Genomic DNA, 23,331 nt, shown 5'->3' on the forward strand with positions numbered 1-23,331 from the left:
ATAGTTTCCTCTAAAAGCATTGTTGTTGCCAAAATTATTCCTACCAACAAAATTAACGTCCAAGCTAGCGTTGCTACTCTCAATCAAGGAAGACAAGGGCATATCATTAGGATCTAAAGGAGCACTTCTACTAGCAACCAAATTCATTAACTCGTCCATCTTAGCATTTAACGAGTTAATTTCTTCTATAGAGTGTACCTTCTTACTAGTAGGTGACCATTCAGTGTGCCACTGAGAGTAGTTCGTCATGATATTGTCGAGGAGTTTTGTGGCTTCTCCTAACGTGATTTCCATGAACGTTCCACCTGAGGCGGAGTCCAAGATATTTCTAGAAGCGAAATTCAAGCCAGCGTAGAAGATTTGTATAATCATCCAAAGACTGTGCAACATGTTCATGATCAAGTTGCTTAAAATTCATGATATCATTACGGAAAGAGATAATCTTAGCCAGCGGAAAATACTTGGATATATAAGCATCTTTGCACTTATCCCAAGAATCAATACTATTTTTGGGCAAAGACGAAAACCAAGTTTTTGCTCGATCTCGCAACGAGAAAGGAAAAAAGCTTCAATTTAATCACATCATTATCCACATCTTTCTTCTTTTGCATATCGCAAAGCTCAATGAAGGTATTAAGATGGGATGCGGCATCTTCGCTAGGAAGGCCGGAAAATTGCTCTTTCATAACAAGATTCAGCAAAGCGGCATTGATTTCGTATGACTCCGCACTAGTGGCAGGAGCAATCGGAGTAGTAATAAAATCATTATTATTAGTATTCGAGAAGTCACGAAGTTTGGTGTTTTCAGTCATGGTGACTTCGCAAGAAAGCAAGCACACAAGCGAACAAAGAGCAAGCGAGAGAAAAGGGCGAACAAAAAGGCAAACGAAAAAGGAAAATATTTTTGTAAATTTTTGTTTTTCAGAAGTGGGGGAGACGAAAACGAGAGGCAAAAAAGTAAATGCAAGAGATGAGTTTGCGACACTTACTTTGATGAGTTCTTGACTTGATCCTCCCCGGCAACGGCTGCAGAAATCCTTCTGCTACTTCTCAAACAACAACGCTAGAATTTGACACGTTGACGGAGACTTGCTTGCATTGGTTTTTCCCTTGAAGAGGAAAGGGTGATGCAGCACAGGAGCAGTAAGTATTTCCCTCAATTTAGAACCAAGGTATAAATCCAGTAGCAGAATCTCGTCAAGTCCAGAGTACCTGCACAAACACAAAAGAGCTTGCACCCAACGCTATAAAGGGGTTGTCAATCCCTTCAAGATTGATTGCAAAGTGAGATCTGAAGGCGGAAAGAGCAATGAAGTAAAAGAGTAAGGCTGAAAATATCGTGTGAAGTAGACCCGGGGGCCATAGTGTTCACTAGAGGCTTCTCTCAAAATAGCAAATATTACGGTGGGTGAACAAATTACTGTCGAGCAATTGATAAAACCGTGCAAAGTCATAATGATATCCAAGGCAATGATCATACATATAGGCATCACATCCGAGACAAGTAGACTGATACTTTCTGCATCTACTACTATTACTCCACACATCGACAGCTATCGAGCATGCATCTAGTGTATTGCGTTCACGAAGAACATAGTAACGCCTTAAGCAAGATGACATGATGTAGAGGGATAATCTCAAACCAATGATGAAAACCCCATCTTTTTAACCTTGATGGCAACAACACGATGCGTGCCTCGCTACCCCTTCTGTCACTGGGTGAGGTTACCGCGCGGTATGAACCCAAAACCAAGAACTTATCCCATTGCAAGAATCATAGATCAAGCTGCCAAACAAAACCCACAACTCGAAGAGAATTACAAGGATATGAAATCATGCATAAGAGAGATCAGAAGAAACTCAAATAAGATTCATAGATAATCTGATCATAAATCCACAATTCCTCGGATCTCGACAAACACACTGCAAAAGAGGATTATATCGGATAGATCTCCATGAAGATCATGGAGAACTTTGTATTGAAGATCCAAGAGAGAGAAGAAGCCATCTAGCTACTAGCTATGGACCCGTAGGTCTATGGTGAACTACTCACGCATCATCGGAGATGTCATGGTGTTGATGAAGAAGCCCTTCGTATCCGAATCCCCGCTCCGGCAGGGCACCAAAACATGCCCCAGATGGGATCTTGCGGAGACAGAAGCTTGCAGCGACGGAAAAGTATTTTCGATCGTCTCCTGATTTTTTCTGGGATTTTAGGGAATACATAGGCGGAAGACCTAGGATCGGGGAGCCACGGGGAGCTCACAAGCCTGCTAGGCCCGCCCTCCTAGGCCGGGCCTGGTGGGCTTGTGACCTCCTCCAAGGTACCCTGCCTTGGTTCTCAAGTCTCCCGCGTGTCTTTTGTTATGGAAAAAATCATTCTGTAGATTTTATTCCATTTGGACTCCATTTAAAATTCTCCTCTAAAAAGGGTCAAAAACACGGAAAAAACAGGAACTGACACTTGGCACTGATTTAATAAATTAGTCCCAAAGAAGATATAAAAGGCATACAAAGCATCCAAAGTTTGACAAGATAATAGCATGAAACCATCAGAAATTATAGATACGTTGGAGACGTATGAGGGAGCTCGAGACATTACTGACCACGAAGTTGTGAAGAAACTGCTAAGATCTTTGGATTCATCATTTGATACTTTGGTTCTGATGATTCAAGAAAGATCAGACTATAAGATGCTTGATCCTGCTGATATACTCGAAAGAGTCAATACTCATTAATTCCAACACGAAGAAAAGAGAGATTTGTATGGACCAAGCTGTTCTAGACCTCGTGCACTGAAGGCCAAAGCAATTTCCTCATCTGAAGAAGAAGACTCGGATTGCAGCATTGGGGATCCTAAAGAACTTTGACAGGAGCTTGCAATGCTCGTTAGGAAATTCCAGAAGTTTACAACACATGGCCAGTTCGGTAAATCTTCAAGAAGAGATATGAGGAAATCAGAATCTTCATCTGAGGACTACAAGAAAAGAACCTGCCACAAATGCAAGAAATCAGGTGACTATATTGCTGATTGTCCTTGATGGGTGAATGAATCAAAGAAGAAGAAATACAAGGATTAAAGTGCTGATGACTCGAAGAAAAAGAACAAATCTTCCAAATCCTCATCCTCAAAGTCCTCATCGCACAAGAAGACTAGTTTCAGAAAGGCTCGAGCACTCATTGGCAAGAAAATGGATTTTGAGGAAGAATCTGAGGAATGTGATGAAGACGAAGGATCTGAAGAAGAATCAGAGTCTGGTGTGGCAAGTCTTGCACTGGCTACCACATTCGTCAGCAAGTCAATCTTCAACCTTGAAGAAAACGACAACGCCATCTACACTGATGACTATGCTGATGACTTCGCTCCAACCTATTGCTTCATGGCAAAAGGTTCAAAGGTACCGAATGACACTTACTTCTATGATTCTAGTGATTGTGAAACTGATGATTATAAAAAGCCATATATAGTAAACTTGCCAACATTGCAACTAAAGAAAGTGCCCTTGAAAAGCTTCAAAATTTTCTAGACAGAAGCGATGACCTGTTGAATGATGAAATGTACCCAAATCCTCACTGAAGATATGAAAAGTCTTCAGACCAGATTTGATAATCTTCAAGATCGTCATGGCACACTCTTGGCTAATCATGAGAAACTTTCCCATGAATTTCTTCAAAGGAAACTTGATCTTGAGAAGTTGAGGATGTCTCATGATGATCTTCAAATGGAAACGATTCATTACTTGCTCAACAGGTCAGTGCCGCTCAGGTTGAATTCATTCCACTATGTCTCAAATGCATCGAACATGAAACTACCAATTCTTCACCAGAATCATCAAATGCTTCTATTGCTACAAATTCTTCAACTGCTCATGTGGTATCAAATTCCTCACTTGAGGAAACCACAAATGTTACTGACGAAAATGCAGGGCTGAAGGAATTGTATGTGATAGGCATGTACAAAAGTCTCAAAGGGCATCAAACCCTTCGCGATGTGCTCAAAAAACAGATATTGAACAAGAACCCGAGGAAAGAAGGAATTGCCTTTGAGAGGAAATTGAATGTTGATGGATCATACTGAAAACCTGAGCAGTATCCCAAAACCTCATGGGTTGCTGCTAAAGGACCTCCTGTTGATCCATCCAATCTAACAGGCTTTTCATGTGAATTATCCTATTCCTCAGATGAGTCATGTGACTCCAATTATAAACTGTTCAAAAATCAATCTGGTGAAGTATTTGCTCCATAGGTTGGAACTAACTACGGGAATGGACCACCCTTGAGGAAAATCTGGGTCCCCAAAAGTTGCTTGGAAAATCTTCAGGTGAATGTCCTCATGACACCACCAATGTAGAACGAGAACCCGAAATCAAATTCCTCAGGTGTACCAAAGTCTTCAAGAGGATCAAAATCCTCAACTGGTCAAAACTATGCTCGTACTCGTGCTAATGCTTCTGATATGTAGGGAAATTACAAGGGATATGAATATGAGCATTACTCCTCAAATAATTATGTTCATAAATCCTCAAAGAACTCCTCTGCCTATTCATTTGACTACTATAACCCCCTACTATGAAGAGAAGTGCATTAGCTTCAATGCCCCTTTCTCATATGGTTCTCGCATGATGATGAAGAAATTGAACTAATCACTTCTGCAGGTCAGGTCTCCAGATGAAAATCATCATCTGAAGAATTTGCTGGAGACCTAAGGAAAATGCTTGATTGGACGCAAGCTAAACTTGATGAAATGATAACATTTCACACGTCCTCAAATTTACTATTTATGATGAAATTCCTATCTGATGAAATTGATATCATATTCTTCAAGTCTGAAGCATATGAGATGGTAAGTTGTACTAATTCATCTGCAGGATGACAAACCCAAGAGTGTTGAGTGGGTTCTTGATAGTGGCTGCACACACCACATGACTGGTGATAAAAGCTTGCTAATGAATATGCCACTCACTCCATCACCTCTGAAGCAAATCACCTATGCAGACAAAGGTAAAAGCAAGTTATTGGGACTTAGCAAAGTGGCTATTTCCAAGGACAGACACATGGACAAAGTGATGCTTGTCGAATCCCTTGGGTTTAACCTCATGTCAGTCTCAATCCTTGTGATCTTGATATGGTTGTTATCTTTGGAAAGTATAGATGTGTAGTCATCATGGAATATGACAGATCCAAAGTCTTCGAAGGTGTTAGAAGAGGAGATTTGTACATTGTTGATTTTTCTACAGGTCCTCAACTAGCCACATGCTTACTAGCATAAAACTCAGAAGGCTGGCTATGGCATCGAAGACTTGGTCATGCCTGCATGAGGAACTTGCACATGCTCGCGAAGAAGATGCATGTCATTGGCATCGAATCAGTCAAATTCCTCAAGGACCACCTCTGCGGTGCTTGTGAGTCTGAAAAAATGACCAGATCCAAACACCCCGCGAAGAGTATCATGACTACTACTTGTCCATTTGAATTGCTTCACATGGATCTATTTGGACCTACTCATTATGCCACTCTAACAAATGCAGTATCTTTATACGGCTTTGTCATAGTTGATGATTATTCCAGATATACTTGGGTGCATATCATTATGTATAAAATTGAAGTGCAGGAAGTCTTCAAACGATTTTTCTCAAGGGCCTCGATGAACTTCGGCATCAAGATCAAACACAATAGGAGTGATAATGGGACATAATTCAAAAACGCTGGCCTTGATGCTTATCTTGATGAACTTGGTATTACTCACGAATATCTGCTCCTTATACTCCTCAATAGAATGGCGTCGTCGAAAGAAAGAACAGGACTCTAGTTGAAATGGCACGTACTATGCTTGAAGAATATCAGACTCCTCGTCGTTTCTGGCCTGAAACAATCAACACTGCTTGCCACATCATCAGCAAGGTATATCTTCACAAATTCCGCAAGAAAACCTCATATGAACTCCTCACTGACAAGAAACCCAATGTAAGTTATTTCAAAGTCTTCGGTTCAAAATGCTGGATTAGAGATCCTCACCATAGCTCAAAATTTGCACGTAAAGCACATGAGGGTTTTATGTTTGGTTACGGAAAGGACTCGCACACCTACAGAGTCTTCAACACCTATCACAAGAAAGTTGTCAAAACTGTAGATGTGCGGTTCGATGAAACTAATGGCTCGCAAAGAGAGAAATTGCCTCCTGATCCAGATAAATTATCTCTTGAGGAAGCAATCAAGTTCAAAGCTATTGAAGACATTGTTCCTACTAAGGAACTTGCTGAAGAAATCATCCCTAGTACTGATGAAATTAAAGAAGATGCTCCTGGGGAAATTGCTCCAGAACAAATTCCTCAGCCCAGACGAAATCCTCACCTAGCTCATCCGAGGATTGCAAATGAAGTAGAACTTGACAAAATCCTCAATGACATCAACGTGCCAGGTCCTCTCACTCTCTCAAAAGCTTCACACTTAGTTAACTTTTGAGGGCATTCTTATTTTGTGTCTATCACAGAACCTTCAAAAGTTGTTGAGGCTGTCATGGAACCTGAGTGGAGTCAAGCCATGCAAGATGAACTTCTTCAATTCAAGCTGAATGACGAGTGGGAGCTCGTGAAACGACCAAATCCTTGCAAGCACAATATCATCGGCACCAAGTGGATTTTCCGAAACAAGCAAGATGAGGATGGTCAAGTGGTGCGGAATAAGGCACAACTTGTAGCCCAAGGCTACACAGAGGTCGAAGGAATTGATTTCGATGAAACTTTTGCAACTGTTGCTAGACTTGGAAGCTATTCAAATTCTACTTCCTTATGCTAATCATCATAACATTACTTTATATCAAATGAATGTGAAAAGTGCATTCCTCAATGGTAAGCTTGAGGAAGAAGTATATGTTGCTCAGCCCCCAGGTTTTGAGGATCCGAAGAATCCAGACAAAGTCTTCAGACTCAAAAAGGCACTATATGGCCTCAAGCAAGGCCCTCGGGCATGGTATGATACATTGAAGGAATTCCTAATGAAGAAAGGCTTCAAACCTGGTTCACTTGATCCAACTCTTTTCCAAAAATCCTATGACAATGAACTATTTGGTGCCAAATATATGTCGATGACATCATATTTGTTTGTACTAACAAACATTACAGTGATGAATTTTCTTACATGATGAGTGAAGAATATCATATGTCTATGATGGGGGAGCTGAAATTCTTCTTAGGACTTCAAATTCGTCAACAATGCAATGGCATCTTTATATCACAAGAGAAATACCTCAAGGATGTTCTGAGGAAATTCGAAATGCATGAACGCAAAGGCGCCAGGACTCCCATGCCTACCAACGGCCACCTCTGCACTGACGAAAATGGTAAATATTTCGATAATCAGGTATATCGCTCGATGATTGGCTCTTTATTGTATCTATGTGCATCTAGGCTAGATATAATGCTTAGTGTTTGCATGTGTGCTCGTTTTCAAGCAAAACCGAAGGAATCACACCATAAGGCTGTGAAGCATATTCTTTGATACTTAGCTCACACACCAACACTGGGATTATGGTACCCCAAGGGCTCAAATCGTCATCTTGTGGGATATTCTGATTCTGACTATGCTGGTGACCCTGTGGATCGCAAGTCAACTTCTGGCACTTGTCGTTTCCTCGGAAGATCATTAGTCTGCTGGTCCTCAAATATGCAGAACTGCGCTTCTCTCTCCACTACCGAAGCTGAGTACATTGTTGCTGGATCATGCTGTGGTCAATTTCTATGGATGAAGCAAACCCTCAAGGACTACGGCATAAACATGAAGAATGTGCCTCTCTACTGCGACAATGAGAGTGCAATCAAGATTGCATACAACCCAGTAAAACACTCGAAGACTAAGCACATCCAGATTCATCATCATTTTCTTTGGGACCATGTCCTCAAGGGCAATATCATCATCGACCATGTGAAGACTAATGATCAAGTAGCAGCTATTTTCACTAAGCCCTTGGATGAGAAAATGTTTTGCAAGTTGAGGTGGGAGCTAAATATCTTAGAGTCTTCAAATGTTTTGTGAAAACATGCACACATCCTAACACTTATGCAAAATTGATGACGTAGATGTGCAACACACGAAGAATCGATTTTCTTCAATCAATGAAGAATATCACTCTTAGTGTGAGGAAATTAATGAAGAATTTGGTTCCCATGGCCCTACGACAATTGTACGCAGCGCCTGAAATCATCATTCTTATACGGTGGGTCACGCCACCACCCAACTTTGAAATTCTTCAAGCTGTTTTTCTTCAAAGTTGAAATTCATCAACCTGACGCTTTGTCACAAAATCCTCAACTTTTTAATATGTTCAAAATCTTCAAAACACTTAATGATTTTCATTGCCTATATATATATATATATATGTATATATATATATATATATATATACACATATATATATATAGACTGTGATTTCAAAGTCCCCAACAACGTTCACTTATAGCTATTTCTTCAATTTGATATTTCATCTAAGTGAATGTGATCGGACCATACTCCCCTCTATGCTATACTCACCTAGTCTATTCAATTCTTCAGATGCGTTCTACTTGAAACTTGTTCAAAATCCTCACTGTGTCCTTGTCAGCTGAGGATTTTGCAACGAAATCCTCGAATCTTGAAAAACGAATTTTATATTGATACACAATAACTGAACCCCACTTCCCACAATCAGATAAGCTCGATCTCCACGGCTTTAATCTCAGGCTCCACGCGTCGTGCGGAGACGAACAGGCAAGGGAAGTTCGGTCCTAAAGATACACTCAAACAATTTTCCACCTGAGCTATAAATAGGTCCTTACCCCCTCAGTTAAAACCCTTCGACCTTTCTTCATCTCTCCGCTCGAGCTCAAACCTAGCGCAACCGCTAGCAATATCGTCGCCGGTGAGGAACAACTTCACTGCCTCGACCTCTCCGTCACCGAAATCACTCCGGAAGCGGAACATCTTCTTCCACCGCCACCGTAGCTGTCTTCTGCCGCCAAGTTAGGGTGCAGCAGACTTGAACCGAAGAGCTTCTCACTGTTGCTGCTTCTGTTCTTCGTGTTCGTCACAAAGGGTAATTAAAATCTTATTTTACCGCCCCTTTTGATCTACTATTTCACGTTAGATTTGAGAAATGTGTTTTTCCTCAGTGTCTGTTAGCTTCGCACACTCAATTCCTCAAACATTTGATGAATTTCACTAAGCCACTAAAATTCTTCATGTGATTCCTCAATTGTGTAAATTCTCAAATCTGCACAACTCTGGAACCCTAGATCAGAATGCTTAGTCAAATTCCTCAACCCACTGGTCAAATTCCACAGCTTCTAAAATTTCAATTCTTCAAATCTGAGAACGCATATGACCTCTTCAAATTCCTCGCACCCATACTCTGTTCACACGTACAAAGTGTCAGTTGATGAATCTCCAGGTTCTCATCAACTTAACACATTTGCACCGTTCCTCGAAGTAACTTTGCCAGGGTCATCAGAATCTTCAAGAGTGCAAATTTCTCAGCAAAAGCATCAATTGAAGAAAATGGAAGATGACAGAAAGCAAAAGGGTGGAAAGAAACTTGAACATAATACTCCAGTTGATATCCCTGAGGACATATACACTGATTACTGCACGCCAGATGAGGAAATATATGACAAAGAACCCATGCCGAAGCGCAAAATAAGGCTTCAGAAAATAGAACGCATGTGGACTAAGGAGTGGAAGGAATATCGCTATGTCACTCCAAATTATGCGAAGAAATTCACCCTCAATCCACCTTGCAAGAGGCCTCCTCTTGGTAATCAACATGCTGCACATCCCTCAAGCGTCAAAACGGTTGAGGATTACCCTGAGGAGAAAGACAAACACTTGTCTAAACTGCACAAGAAAGCAGAAGCTACAGTGAAGAAATTCAATGAGGAATCTGCTGCTGCCACTGCAGCCACCTCTTCTGCTGATGAAGCTTCTAGTACAACCATTCTTCAAATGAAGACTGCGCCAAAGAAACCAAAGGCCTCGGTGCCTAAAGAGCAATTGCTTCAGAAGGCTGCACCAGCACCAAAACATTCAACAGCACCATAGGCCTCAAAGCGTGAACAAAAATAGATAGTCAAGCATCAGCCTGCTCATTCTAGCTCCTTTGTGCCATCTGCCACGAGCTCCGCGACAAAGTCTTCACCAACACTTGTGAAGAATAAAATGACTGCTGGAAGAGGCATCAGGCCCAGCCCAAGCAAAGTCATCAACATCCCTTCTGCATCAGAAGGGAGTGAGGAATACGATGATGAAACTCTTCAAGCTATAATGAGAAACAAGCAGGAACGAGTTGCACAAGCCTCATGCAGCTCTATTTCTCTTGCCATGGACCCCAAGGTTGTGCCGGATTTTATCAATGTCTGGTATGAAGACCCAAACACTCCCATTGATGATTTGAAGCTTCCTCCTGGTCTCAGCCACATGGTTGCCACATTCATCAATGAGGCTAAATGGAAAGAGCAGCAAGCCAAGCAAGCAAAGGCTGCAAAACTGAAGAAGGAGAAATTCCTCAGGCAGAATCTCCTCAATCTGACGCCTGAAGGTCTTGTGTCCACCCAGGCTGAACTGAAGACTTTGACTGACAGGTACACGAACCTATGTGATCATCAAAATCTCAATGTGAATTTCATCAAGTTTGCAACTGATGCAATTGATGAATACAATAAGAAGGTTGCTCCTCCTTTGAAACAAAAGATGCCCGAGTCTAGCTATTCGGTTCAGCTGATCGAAGAAGATGAAGTTGATGAACCTGTTTTTGAGGAAATGCCTCAAGATACTCCAGGTGATGAATCTGCTCCAGCTGATGAAAATGCTCCAGCTGAAGAAAATGCTTCAGCTGAGGAAACTGCCAGGACTGAAACTGCACCAGCTCATGAAGAAAGAATTCCTTCACCTCAAGCCTCAAAGGTGAAGAAGATGGTTCCGTCTGCATCAGACGTGAAGAAGACCAACTGCTGAAAAGGAAGCAAAGAAACAAAAAGCTTCAATGACCTCAGAATCATCAGAGACCAAGCACCCAATGGTCACTCCGACAGAGTCTTCAACTGCCGCAGTGGATGCTACGCCTCTCAATGTAGCTCCATCCTACGCACTTGTTCCCTTTGAAATTGACTATGTCATTCCTGAAGAAGATGAGGAAATGAGAGATGCTGAATCTGAAGTAATCATGGATGAGGAAATCCAAATTGATGATATTCCTCAATCCTCCATTCCTCAAAAGACATCTGATGATATTGATTGCACCACTCCAGTTTTACGTGATGACTTCTGGGAAGATACAACCCAAGTCCCTCCTACTCCTGCTGCAACAGAAATCCTCACAAGGTCTGATGGGACGACCGTCTGTGATGAATCTGCTCAAGGTTCAGCTGCATCAGGTGAAGATTTTGCCTCCTCCACCAAGCAAATTACTCACTCTGAGGAAAATCCTCAAGCTGAAGAAAATTCTCAACCTAAGGAAAAAGGTCGAAATGGAGAAAATGTTCCTGCACCAAACACCGAAACTGCTATTGTTCTGGTCAACCCAGAAACAACAATGATAGTATCTCATAATCAAGAACAGGAGCATAATCTTCAACCGCAGCAAAATCATCCTTTGTCAAGGAGGCCCAAGTTTCAAAAAGAAGCTTTTTATGAAGAACGGATGTACTTCACAGGTGCAAATCCATATGATAAGCTTCGCATCAGGCATTGCAAATTCTAGACGAGGACTTAGCTCAACTACTATGCCTCTGTGCTCTGCGGAAGGAACAAAATATTTCAGCACAAGCATATTCCTCATGTTGACATGGAAGAAATTCCCTGCTTCATTCCAGTCCTCAATGTTCTTCATGAAGCTGGACTGCTGCCTCTCTGCACTGACATAGGTGAGTGGAACAGCGACATCATTCTTCAGTTTTATGCTACTTTGCAGATCTCTGGAGACCCGGAGGATGTCAACATTTGGGTGCTGGACTGGATGACTCAGCACACGCATTACAAAGCACCAGGCACTGAATTGCTTCGTGCGCTTCCTGTCTCAATTCCCTCAGAAATTGTTGTTCTAATGTATGATGAACGGGAGTTGCCCAACAGACTGATGGAAGTCCTCATGAAGCCTTTGGCCAAGGATCAACCTCCAAGAACTACCTTTCTGGTTCAAGACTTGAAGTATGAACCACGAACCGTCTACAGGATCTTGTGCAATGTCATCCTCCAATCAAAGCTCATGATGATGAAGATGTCGTAGGCATCATGAAGAATATCCTCTTCAACATCATCCATGGCCTACCAATAAACCTTCATGAATTCTTCCTGAGGACTTTGGCTGATAATGCTATGTCTCCCTTTGACATGAAGATTTATGCTCCTTGGATCATGAGATTCATTAGAAGCAGGTCCGACATCAACTACCTTGCTAATTTTCCTAACCACATTGGGTATCCGCCGCCTGTCAAACTCATCAAGAAGACATTTGAGCCAGATGAAGGCAAAGGAAAATCTGTCATTGATGAAGGAAAAAGGCCCCTTGATGGCGAGTTCCATGAAGCTAAGTCATATTCTTCGTACGATGACACTGCTACCCAAGATCCACCAAGCCCTGTTGCCCCAAGCGTGATGAATAACAGAGAGCATTGTTCATCAGAAGGTCGATCACAATCACAAATGGGTAAAATGTCAGTTCAGTGCCATTGTGAAAACCCTCAACGAGACTCAGAATGCAGTGAAGAAAAAACACTATTATCTTCATGAGGTGTTTGATCGTACCTGGGCCACCTTGGCTCATATGAATACTCAAGAAGAACTTGATGAATTGGAGTTTACTCAGGACTTTGACTGGTCGTGGCCTCCCAAGAAGAAATTCAAGCCAATTCCAGTTCCTGACCTTGAGGACAGTTATTTTTCTTCATTCCGCACTTCAGAGTGTGATGAAGAACCAGAAGACACTGCTACTGGACAAAGGAAGAAGCCCATCGCCAAGAATCCTCACACGTCTTCATCAGCCAAGAAGTGAAAGTCTTCATGGGGCGTTAGTCCTCGGTTTTGTCCCTTTTCGTCACTTGATGACAAAGGGGGATAAATCTGAGTTAGTCTTCACGCGGGATATATTTTGGGGATTGTGAACTTTATTAAGTTACAAACTCTTGGTTCTTCTGGAGTGTTTTATGTAGTTAGTTGTAACTTAAGCCCGATTGCACTCTGATGCTTTTGAACGTTTTTCTTCGCATGCTTATTCCTCAAAAAATTAATGCACGCATGCTGAAATTCGTCAGATACCATTTCTTATCATGCATTTTCAAATTCCTCATATTATATGTCATATATATGCATGATTTACAAGATAAATGGGGAGATCTCCATGATATAAATCATCAACGTGTATCTGCTGTGAAAAGCAATTTCCTCAAAATATGCACATCTTCAGGGGGAGTCACGTACTATCTTGATTTCAATTTCCTCAAACTAAGTATTTACACTTCATATTTTTATCCCCGTTGAAAACTTAACCTAATTGTCATCAACCACCAAAAAGGGGGATATTGTAAGTGCATCTAGTGCCCTTAGTGATTTTGGTGGTTTGAAGACTTATAGGTTAAGTAACTAATGTGTTTATAAGTGTACACATGCTCTATAAGTCGCTGAGGAGTTTGAGTTATATGATGAATACCGACCCCTAAAAATGTATATCTTCGGCTAAAGAAATTGATCTTATGCTGAAGATTTTGGTCGCGATGAAATTGCGATGAAATTGATATTCCTCGTGAAGATATTGAAGATGAGAAATTCGGTGTGTCCTGAAGAAAATCAATCCGAAGACTTTCAAGCGTGAAGATTTATTCTTTCTGTTTCATTTTCTTCACTCTTGAGTCATAGGGACACCGTACTGTTAAAGGGGGTCGAGGTAACACTACGGAATGAATTTCCTCATGATGCTCAATCCAAGCCTAATCCAACAAAAGCCTCAAGTGAGGAATATGAGAGACATGAGGACTCTCACAATTGAGAGTCCCGACCGTTGCCGCGATTCGCGCCACATCGCCGATCTTATCCACACCAACGGTCATAATATTTAAGGGCATTTATGTCAAATCATGTCGGGTTTCTCCCAGGCTATAAATAACCGGCCCCACAACCATTAGCTGGTTGGCTGCTCTGCGAGAAACTCACACTTGTCATTTAGAGCAACCCAAATTCCTCAGAGCCTCCGAGAGTAAATCATCAGTGAGGAAATACCCCAAACACCAAACCACAAACTTAAAACAAAGTGATTGAGCATCACTTAAGAAATTGTTCCTGTGTGGAACTGAAGCCTTTTACCTTTGAGGACCGTGCATCCTCTAGACGGTTAGGCGTCATGACCTAGATCAATCCAGCAGTCAATTATGGATCGCCGGGTGACCGAGTTTGTGAGGGTTTGGAAGTCTGCCCTGAAGACTTACCATGAGTGTTGGTTGAGGACTATGTGTCCTTAGCTCAAGGAGAATACGGTAGGGACTGTGTGTCCCGGGACTGTGTGTCCCGGGACTGTGTGTCCTTTGGTTTTAATAGCAAGCCGCTCCAAACCAAACGTACAACTGTCACAGCAATTGGAACTGGGTCATCAACAACTGTCTTCACTTTGATACGAGTTCTATTTCTTCAAATTTTTTAATTCCTCAATATTGCATGTTGAAGACTTTCATTGTCACTTTTGAAGAATTTGCTAAAGACTTTCTCTGAATTTCCTCAACCTCAAATTCTTCATACCCGTTAATCTTCACCTGCTTAGTCTGTGCGTACTGTGCAAACTGTTTTTCATAATCCTCATCAAGAAAATTGCTGTTGTAGTCTTTGCACTTCTGATCCTTTGTTGTTTCCGCTGCAAGTTATTCATCAGTGAGGAATTTCCTCGAAAGGAATTTCCTCAGCGGTGAAATTCTAGAAATCGCCTATTCACCCCCTCTATTCGATATAACGCACTTTCACATGTACCTGTGGTGTTTTAGTAATCTGTGATCCATGGGGACTCAGCAATCTCGCGACCGTGATATCGGGACTAATTAAGTTAACGGGTAAGGTATGGTTAAATGGTGAGGTTGCATCACCACTAAGCATTATTTGGTGGCAACTTATGAGAACATAATTTAAAATTAAGTGGTCTTCGCATAAATGGATGTGAGCTAATAATGATCAAGAAGTGATCATGAAGACCTACTTATGTTAGACATAACCCCACCATGTCCTCTCTCGGAGTAGATACTCATGAGTAGAGACATTCACTATTATGCACATAGTTGGCATATTTTAATTAAGTTTACTTCAAGTTTTCCATAACCGGATGTTAAACAAGTTTTCCAAATTGCCCCATAACCGCGGGCATGAATTTCCGAAAGATATTAATCCTGCAGGGGTGCTCCAACTAGTCCATCACAAACTGTCACTAAGAGTAAAATCTCAACCTCGAGATAGCCCGAAGGATTGGCGATATCCCAGTGCAAAAGACATTCACTAAGAGTAAAAAAAATCTACCAAGACCTTCCTAGATCCTAATAGGGGTCATGCATATCACTTTCTCAGGGCACTACCAAATGAGCTAGATGCCGGGTTGGCTGTAGCCCCAAGTAACGAGGGGGCATCGGACATCACTAGATTTGGACTAAGACTCACGAGGAGCACTGGCCCAAGTTGTTGACTAAGATCCACGATGTAGCTATTCCCTATGCATTTTTATTAAGTTTTTTAGCAAAATTGTTACCAATGTTGGGCCTTGCCAGAAGAGTCTTAACTCAAAACAAATTATCAAGGGGGTCCTCATAACAACCCCAAGCATGTTAGGAGCGCTCAATATGGAACATAACACCAGTAACCGAAAACCAGGGCGGCTAAAGAAGAACAAAACACCAAGCGAAAGGCCAATCCTTTCGCCTTCACCAGGTATATGTGTGCATTAAATTAAATAGCAATAATAATGATGTTCCAAATATCCATGTCAACACATGGATCAACCTTCACCTGCAACTAGCAACGCTATAAGAAGGTTTGAGCAAGCGCTAACCTAGCCAATCAATGTTTGCTAGGATGTGGAGGGGATTAGAGGCTTTTCATGGTACTTTTAGGAGGCTTGATATTCAGGTGGTAGGTAGTGAAAATTAGCAATAGAAATGAGACACCTAAGCATAACAAAATTAGAAATGATATCAAGGTCAATGATCATCTTGCGTGCCACTTCTTGTGAGGGATGAAACTCTTGCTCTTCAGGAACGTTCTCAACGGGATCCACGTACTCATTCACGGCACCTGATGCTACCCAAATAAAATACAAGATCCAATGAACACACAACCACGACATGATGCTCAAACATATAATGCATGAATATGATATGAATGAAGCATGGCAACGCTACACTAGTCGTCTTTCTCATGCAATTATTTAGTTATTACCATTCTGAACAGAACCTCACGATTAACTATTGGGCATGCATGAACATGTAAAAAATGAATGGATCGCGAGTAATCGATACAAATGGATATAAAGAACGCCGCAACCAGAGTTACGGATCTCTCGGAATTCTCACTACAAGATACAAAAGGCAAGATGATAAAACATCATTTGAAAGAGGCTCTCGGAATTTGCATGGCATCCCAAGTATGCCACTAGATTGGGCACGAAATTATAGTATAAATTGACCTCAATTTCAAGAAAAACAAAGAGGCACAACTCTCACAAAGCGCAAAACTATCAAACAAGCAATATTTCCAAAAACAACAACATGCCACTTTGTTCATGTGAAAACTAACAACTACAGCCACCTATCAAGCTCAACCGAGACATGGATATGAATCTAACAAAGAGTACAACAACCCCAAATTAAGAGCAACATGGATAGGGTCATGGATCAATGGCAATCAAGCTCACAACATGGCAAAAATTATAACATATTTGGGCTTAGTGAAAAGATCAGTTTTGCACAAGCAAATTTATCATGATCGCATGTTGATAGCATTAAAACTCTACACTACAGTAACTTTCATGGCCTGAAGCGTAAAAGATTGATATAGGAAAAAAATACTACAATTCACTCCCACTAATCATGAGCTAAATCTGCACAGAATCAATGATAACATCCTCAAAACATGGCATGATGATATAAGCAGATTCTCAGACTTAGTCAAATTTCACAAGGTGAAATCACAACAGTTTACATCAACATGGCATGTTTGACAGGAAGAATATCTAAGATGCAAAACCAATTTTGCAAAGTAATGTCACCATTTTACAGAGGCCAACATGCTCTTTAATTCACACCAAAGTACCAGCACAAAGAACTTATAGATGCTTACCATTGATCATGACAACAGCAACTTGAGGTAGTTTTCACACTTAGTCATATTTCAACATACCCAAAAATAGCAATATTGAGATGACATGTTCACAGCAAGAAAGCCACAAATATACAATGTTTTCATTGCAAATAAAAATACCAGGGCCTAGTACCCCCAAAACACTACACCTTTGATGTTGACAAGTTTGACTAAGGGTGCAAGGATTGCTCCACATAAAAACAACAAATAGGCATCATGGTGAAAATTAGCATGCACACCAACTTGCTCAAAAGACAAAACTGATGCGACCATTGGATTCGTTGTATTTTCTACACCAAACTCATATATCATAATAATATTTTACTGTCGAAAAATCAACCACAATTCACAAACAAAAATGCCCACATCAAGTTATAATCTAGTCTATGCCAAATTTGGCATGTCCCCTTTTGGACTCTACGAGAAGTGGCATGGCCAAACTTGGCCACTGTCACAACATGGAAAATTCAGAAAACATCACATAAAACACACAAAAAATAAAAAAATAAAGGGGAAGGCCTCACTCGCAGTCACACCAGCACTACTAGAAAAAAGCTTATCCCCAATATCACTATTAGTGGTGCATCATGATGGTGGTGCGCCACTCCTATATAGGAGTGGCGCACCAGAATCAGGTGCGCCATTGCTATGTTTTTACGAATGGCGCACCACATAAGCTGTGCGTCATTGTTATTTTTTGTCCATCCCCCACCCCCACCAGACATAGCAATGGTGCACCACACCTAGGTGCGCCACTGCTGTGCTACATAGTAGTGGCGCACCTAGGCGTGGTGCGCCATTGCTATGTCTGGTAGGGGGGATGGACCAAAAAATAGCAATGGCGCACCACTCCCTAGGTGCGCCACTCCTATGCTACATAGTAGTGGTGCACAATTGCTATTTTTTGGTCCATCCCCCACCCCCCACCAGACGTAGCAATGGCGCACCACACCTAGGTGCGCTACTGCTATATTACATAGTAGTGGCGCACCTGGGCGTGGTGCGCCATTACTAACGTCACACACACAAAACACCCCCCCTTGGACCGCCTTTTCAGTTTAAAAATAAATAAAAGAAAATGATGGAAATGTCAAAAAAATAAAAGAAAAAAAGTTTTCCATGTGATATGTGGTCTAGTTGTTGGGAAAATTTACAAATATAAATTTCGACTGTATTTGCAAAATATCCGTGGAATTTAGTAAAATAGGCATAACTTTTGCATACGAACTCGGATTAAAAAGTTTTTTATGTGAAAAATCATCTACTTGAAAAGTTACATCCGAATTCAACCGAGGAACCCCGTTGAAGATTTTTAGAATACCCAAAAACCTAACAGAATAAAAGATACGGGGCTTTTAAGATCTAAAGGGGGAAAATAGAAAAAAAATTCAAACTTAGTAATGGCGCACCATTTGCTAGGTGCGCCACTAGTAACCGAAAAAAAAGTAGTTTCAATTTTTTTTTTGAAAAAAATGTTCAAAATGTGATACGAAATATGACCGGAAAGTTTGGAATATTTTTTAAAAATTTCATCACACTCATAACATGAACAAAGTCCTAGACATCAACAAGGTTTAATAGAAATGATATGATACATATATCAACAAGTGTTTGTTAAGTGAGCTGGTGCTCGGGTTGGATAGAACTGAGAAGTTAAGCGTGCTCGGGCTGAATAATGTGAGGATGGGTGACCTTCCGAAAAGTTTGACCACGGAGTGTGATTTGACTTGAGATTAAGCCATAGTGACCCCAGATTAAAAAAAAGGAAAATTAAAATTGAAAAAAATTGTTAGTTGACCCACTATGGGTGCACCATTACTATCACATAGCCTTTTTTCTAGTAGTGCAGGGGCACAAGAGGGTGACAGGTGGGACCCTCTGGCCCACTATGAGCCATAGATCTAACAAGAAAAGTGGGGGGTTATTTGGTGCGCCCGGGGGACCAAACCCGTGTCTCCTCGGTGAGACAGAGGAGGTTCTAGCACTGGGCTAGACGGGGGCTTCTGCTAGAAGAGGGGCTTGGTCCCTCTTGACCAAGCAAAGACACGACCTCTCCTCTACCTTGCGGCAGGGAGGCAATCGACGATGTTGGCGAGGCCTCCGGTGACCAACGGGGGTGGCAAACTATGGTGGAGCTGCGTGTTTCTATGGGGGTCTCATTCCCGTCCTCAATATGCTACAAGGAGGGCCAGATCTTAGCGGCTCGAGCTCGAGCTTCGGCTCGGCTAAAGTCATGTTGTAGGGAGGATCAGGGGAAGCAAGGCGACGGTCAGGAGCTGCGGGTACTGCGAGGTGCTGCATATGCGATCACGTGAGCCGCGGAACTACAAGGAGCACACACGAGGGCAAGGACACAAAGTCCTCATGCCAACCTTCTTCTGATGAACTCCGTCAGAAAGGACGCTCGACCCGACGGTGGAATGGTCCTAGCATGCTCTACGGGGTTCGAGAGACCAAGGGAAATGATAGAACGGATGGTCGGAAGTACCTCCCCTACATAGGACATGAAGTTGGCGACGGGGAAGCAACGATGAGGTAATCGCGAGGCGACGAACTCCGGCGATCCTTCAGGTCCAAGGTTGTAGGACGAGAAAGAAGAGGACACTAGCGACGGTAATCTTGGCTCGGCCTTGGCTCCCTGGCGTGCTTGGCGAGCTCGTGGATGCGGTCTTCGGGGCTGCACTGGCTCCTCACGCCAGCGACGAACTCCGACAGTAGCTCCCCATGGATCTGCTGCTGCTGCGGGAGCAGAGCGAGGAGAGCCGCGAGGAGAAGCTGCGGCGGCAGGGAGGAGGAAGAGAGGGTGAGGGGAAACCCTAGGCTCGCGACTGGATGCTTTATAGGCGGAGGCGTGGGATCGAGTGCTGCCCTCGTGGCCATGGCGGGCTCTGGCTGCTTTTACCGTGAGAAGGACCGCCTGAGGTGGAAGAAAAACGTGGGAGGAGAGGCCGCTATAGGTGGAGCCTCGTCAGGCGTCCACGCTGCCATACCGCTCGGAGGGGGCGCACTGTGCTGGGTTGTGCTGGCCGGTGCACTTGCTGGGCCGCACGCTGGCTGCTGCTCCGGGCTCCGGCTGCTCCTGCTGCTGCGTAGGGATGGCAATTTTGCCCATGGATTCGGATATCCACGGATACCTGACCCGGTTGGACAAGGGTATGGAGCGTATTTCTGTCGATGGATTTATGGATTTGGATATCCACGAATAGGCTGGTTGGGCACAGTTATAATTTCTGCTCCATGGATATCCAGTGGATACCCATGTAATAGACAGGGCCATATGACAGTGACACTGAGGCTAAGGAATTTTTTCAACCCAAGTCATTCGCAAACATATTGATTCAGAAAAGGTCAAAACGGCCCACGTTCCCTAATCCCCGCAACGTAATTATAGTATACCTAATTTACTTTGGCTGCCCTGCATCAAGCCATCAACCCACATCGCGTCAATCATGCTCAAACCCATATCTGAAACCCCAATCGTGCTCCTCCCTTAGTCCCCATCGCGGCGAGCCGGCGACGGCACCGAGCGCCACAACCCGTGCTCCTCCCTTAGTCCCCATCGCGGCGAGCCGGCGACGGCACCGAGCGCCACAACCCGTGCTCCTCCTTTAGTCCCCATCGCGGCGAGCCGACGACGGCACCGAGCGCCACAACCCGTGCTCCTCCCTTAGTCCCCATCGCGGCGAGCCGACGACGGCACCGAGCGCCACAACCCTAGCCCCCACATCAGCGACTGGACTCAGCGACCAACCTTGGTGTCAGGCATCGGCCATCGGCGGACAACATCGGGGACGAACTCGGCGACCAGCCTTGGTGTCAGGCATCGGCGGACAGCATCGGGGGCGGCCTCATCGACTGGCAAGCCTCGTCCCACTCCATCTCTACCTCTCTCCTTCCCCAATCGGCGACCAACATCAGCAACCGCTTCCTCGACAGGTATGCTCCGTCCCACTACCTCTCTCCTCCCCAATCGGCGACCGATCCCATCCTAAGCAAGCTGCTGTTTCATTTGTTTGATAGGAGTCAACCTTCAATGGAAGGGGGCAAGAGCAGCAATAGTGTCAACCATGGGAAGGCCAAGGGAGCGAATGTTCACATCCCGCGGAGGAGTCTGCGTGGTTGGCAACCAATAGTTGAGTCACCGTGCACCGACGGGCAACAGGGTGTCGACGGCAGCACCATCATCGCTGAAAATGGTTGCTACAGTTCTTACAGCTCAGTGCTCTCCTTGCTTGTGATCTACAGTACGAGAGATTTTATATAAGTAGTATAAATTATGCAGAATTTACATTTCTTGCTTGAGAGAATTTACTATGCAGAATTATGCAGAATTTACTTGAGAGAATTTACTATGCAGAATTATGCAGAATTTACTATGCAGAATTTATATAAGTAGTATAAATTATGCAGAATTTACTGATCATTATTATGCAGAATTTACATTTCTTGCTTGTGGAGCCCATTGCTACTTGGTTAAACTTAAATTTGATGGCATCTTGCATCCTTTTCTCAGCTCCCGCAAACAGTGTTGCCCCTACAGCGGATGTCTTGGGCGTGGCTGGAGCTGCCGTGGTCGCAAGTTCAACTCCACAAGAGGGTACTAGTACAACAGTGGAGCAGCCAAAATTGACCGGTTCTAGAAGGAAGCGTACATCAGATGTATGGGATGATTTTAAGATAGAACTTATCAATGGGAAATGGCAAGCAATATGCAACTGGTGTCACAAGCCATATGCTGCAGAATCAACCTCTGGTACGTCACACTTAAGGACTCATCGTAAAAATTGTCCGGCACAACTTGTCTTCACAACCTATTGCTCCATCTCAAGTTCGCACAGAATTGGACAATTACTTGGACGAGCCCCTTATCCGTAGAACAGCAGATTTTGACATTATTAATTGGTGGAAAGTTGGAGGTGCCAAGTATCCTACTTTGCAGAAGATTGCTCGTGATATATTATCCATCCTTGTTACATATGTGGCATCGGAATCAGTCTTTAGTACTAGCGGAAGGTTACTAAGTGCACATCGTAGTCGTCTTACACCAAGCATAGCTGAAGCTCTTATGTGTATGCAAGCTTGGTCACGAGCGGACATGTTAGGTAATCTTGGTAATTGTCAATTTGTATCCTGTTCCTTTCTGCTATAAATAATTTATTATTTTTTCTTCGTCTTTGCATTAGGTGATATAAACTTTGCTCTGCAAGCAGTTCAATCTGTTCTTGAGGATGAGGAAGAAATAATGGTAACTACTTGTTGTCATTTCAATCTATGTTTTATACGTTTAAATAACAAGTGATGTGCGCGGTTCACTACTTGTTGGTGCACTACTTGTTTCAGATGCATACTTGTGAATGTGGGTTGATGGTTGGATTTTGATTAGATGCCATGTTTTCATCCTTCATACATGCGCATTTAGAAGTAACTTGTTTATTTTAATTCTTTGTTTTTATGTCAGGATGAAAATGAGTCCATCATTAGTGAAGACTAATTTGGAGCCAAGTGTGTTGGACATGGCATTAAATTACTGAAGACTAATTTGGAGCCATGTATCCCTACATGTGGACATGCGTCTGGGTCTGCCATTACTAGCATGCATGTCATTTATTTATTCAACTTCGGTTATGATGTTCAATAAGATCTTACAACTTTGATTGTGATGTAATATGATTTTAAGACAAGAGTTCTACTGGGAGACTATTTGAGTTGTCATTGTGAGACTATTTAAGAGTTGTCATTATGATTTTAAGACAAGAGTTCTATTGTGATGTAATATGATTTTAAGACATGAGTTCTACTATGAGACTATTTAAGACAAGAGTTCTACTTCAGTTTTTTATGTAATAAGATTTAAGACAAGTTTTTTACTATCAGACTATTTGAGTGGTCATTGTATGTGTGGACAATGTTTGAACAGTGTACTTGTTGTCTACTTATGCGTGTAGCTTATGTTGTCATTTGCAAATGAACGATGATGAATTAATTTGA

General features: G+C 42.6%; 2 long non-coding RNA genes across 2 annotated transcripts; one reads left to right on the top strand and one right to left on the bottom strand.

The window, feature by feature from the left end:
- Window positions 1-15,916: 15,916 nt before the first annotated feature.
- LOC123446433 lies at window positions 15,917-20,179 on the bottom strand. The gene is made up of 2 exons (XR_006631343.1): window positions 19,832-20,179; window positions 15,917-16,284 (listed from the first exon to the last, which is right to left on the bottom strand). It is a non-coding gene; the product is annotated as an uncharacterized LOC123446433 (long non-coding RNA).
- Window positions 20,180-22,053: 1,874 nt separating this feature from the next.
- LOC123446434 lies at window positions 22,054-23,092 on the top strand. The gene is made up of 3 exons (XR_006631344.1): window positions 22,054-22,445; window positions 22,527-22,588; window positions 22,802-23,092. It is a non-coding gene; the product is annotated as an uncharacterized LOC123446434 (long non-coding RNA).
- Window positions 23,093-23,331: the final 239 nt, after the last annotated feature.

Source organism: Hordeum vulgare, chromosome 4H (genome assembly GCF_904849725.1).
Source record: "Hordeum vulgare subsp. vulgare chromosome 4H, MorexV3_pseudomolecules_assembly, whole genome shotgun sequence".
NCBI lineage: Eukaryota > Viridiplantae > Streptophyta > Magnoliopsida > Poales > Poaceae > Hordeum > Hordeum vulgare.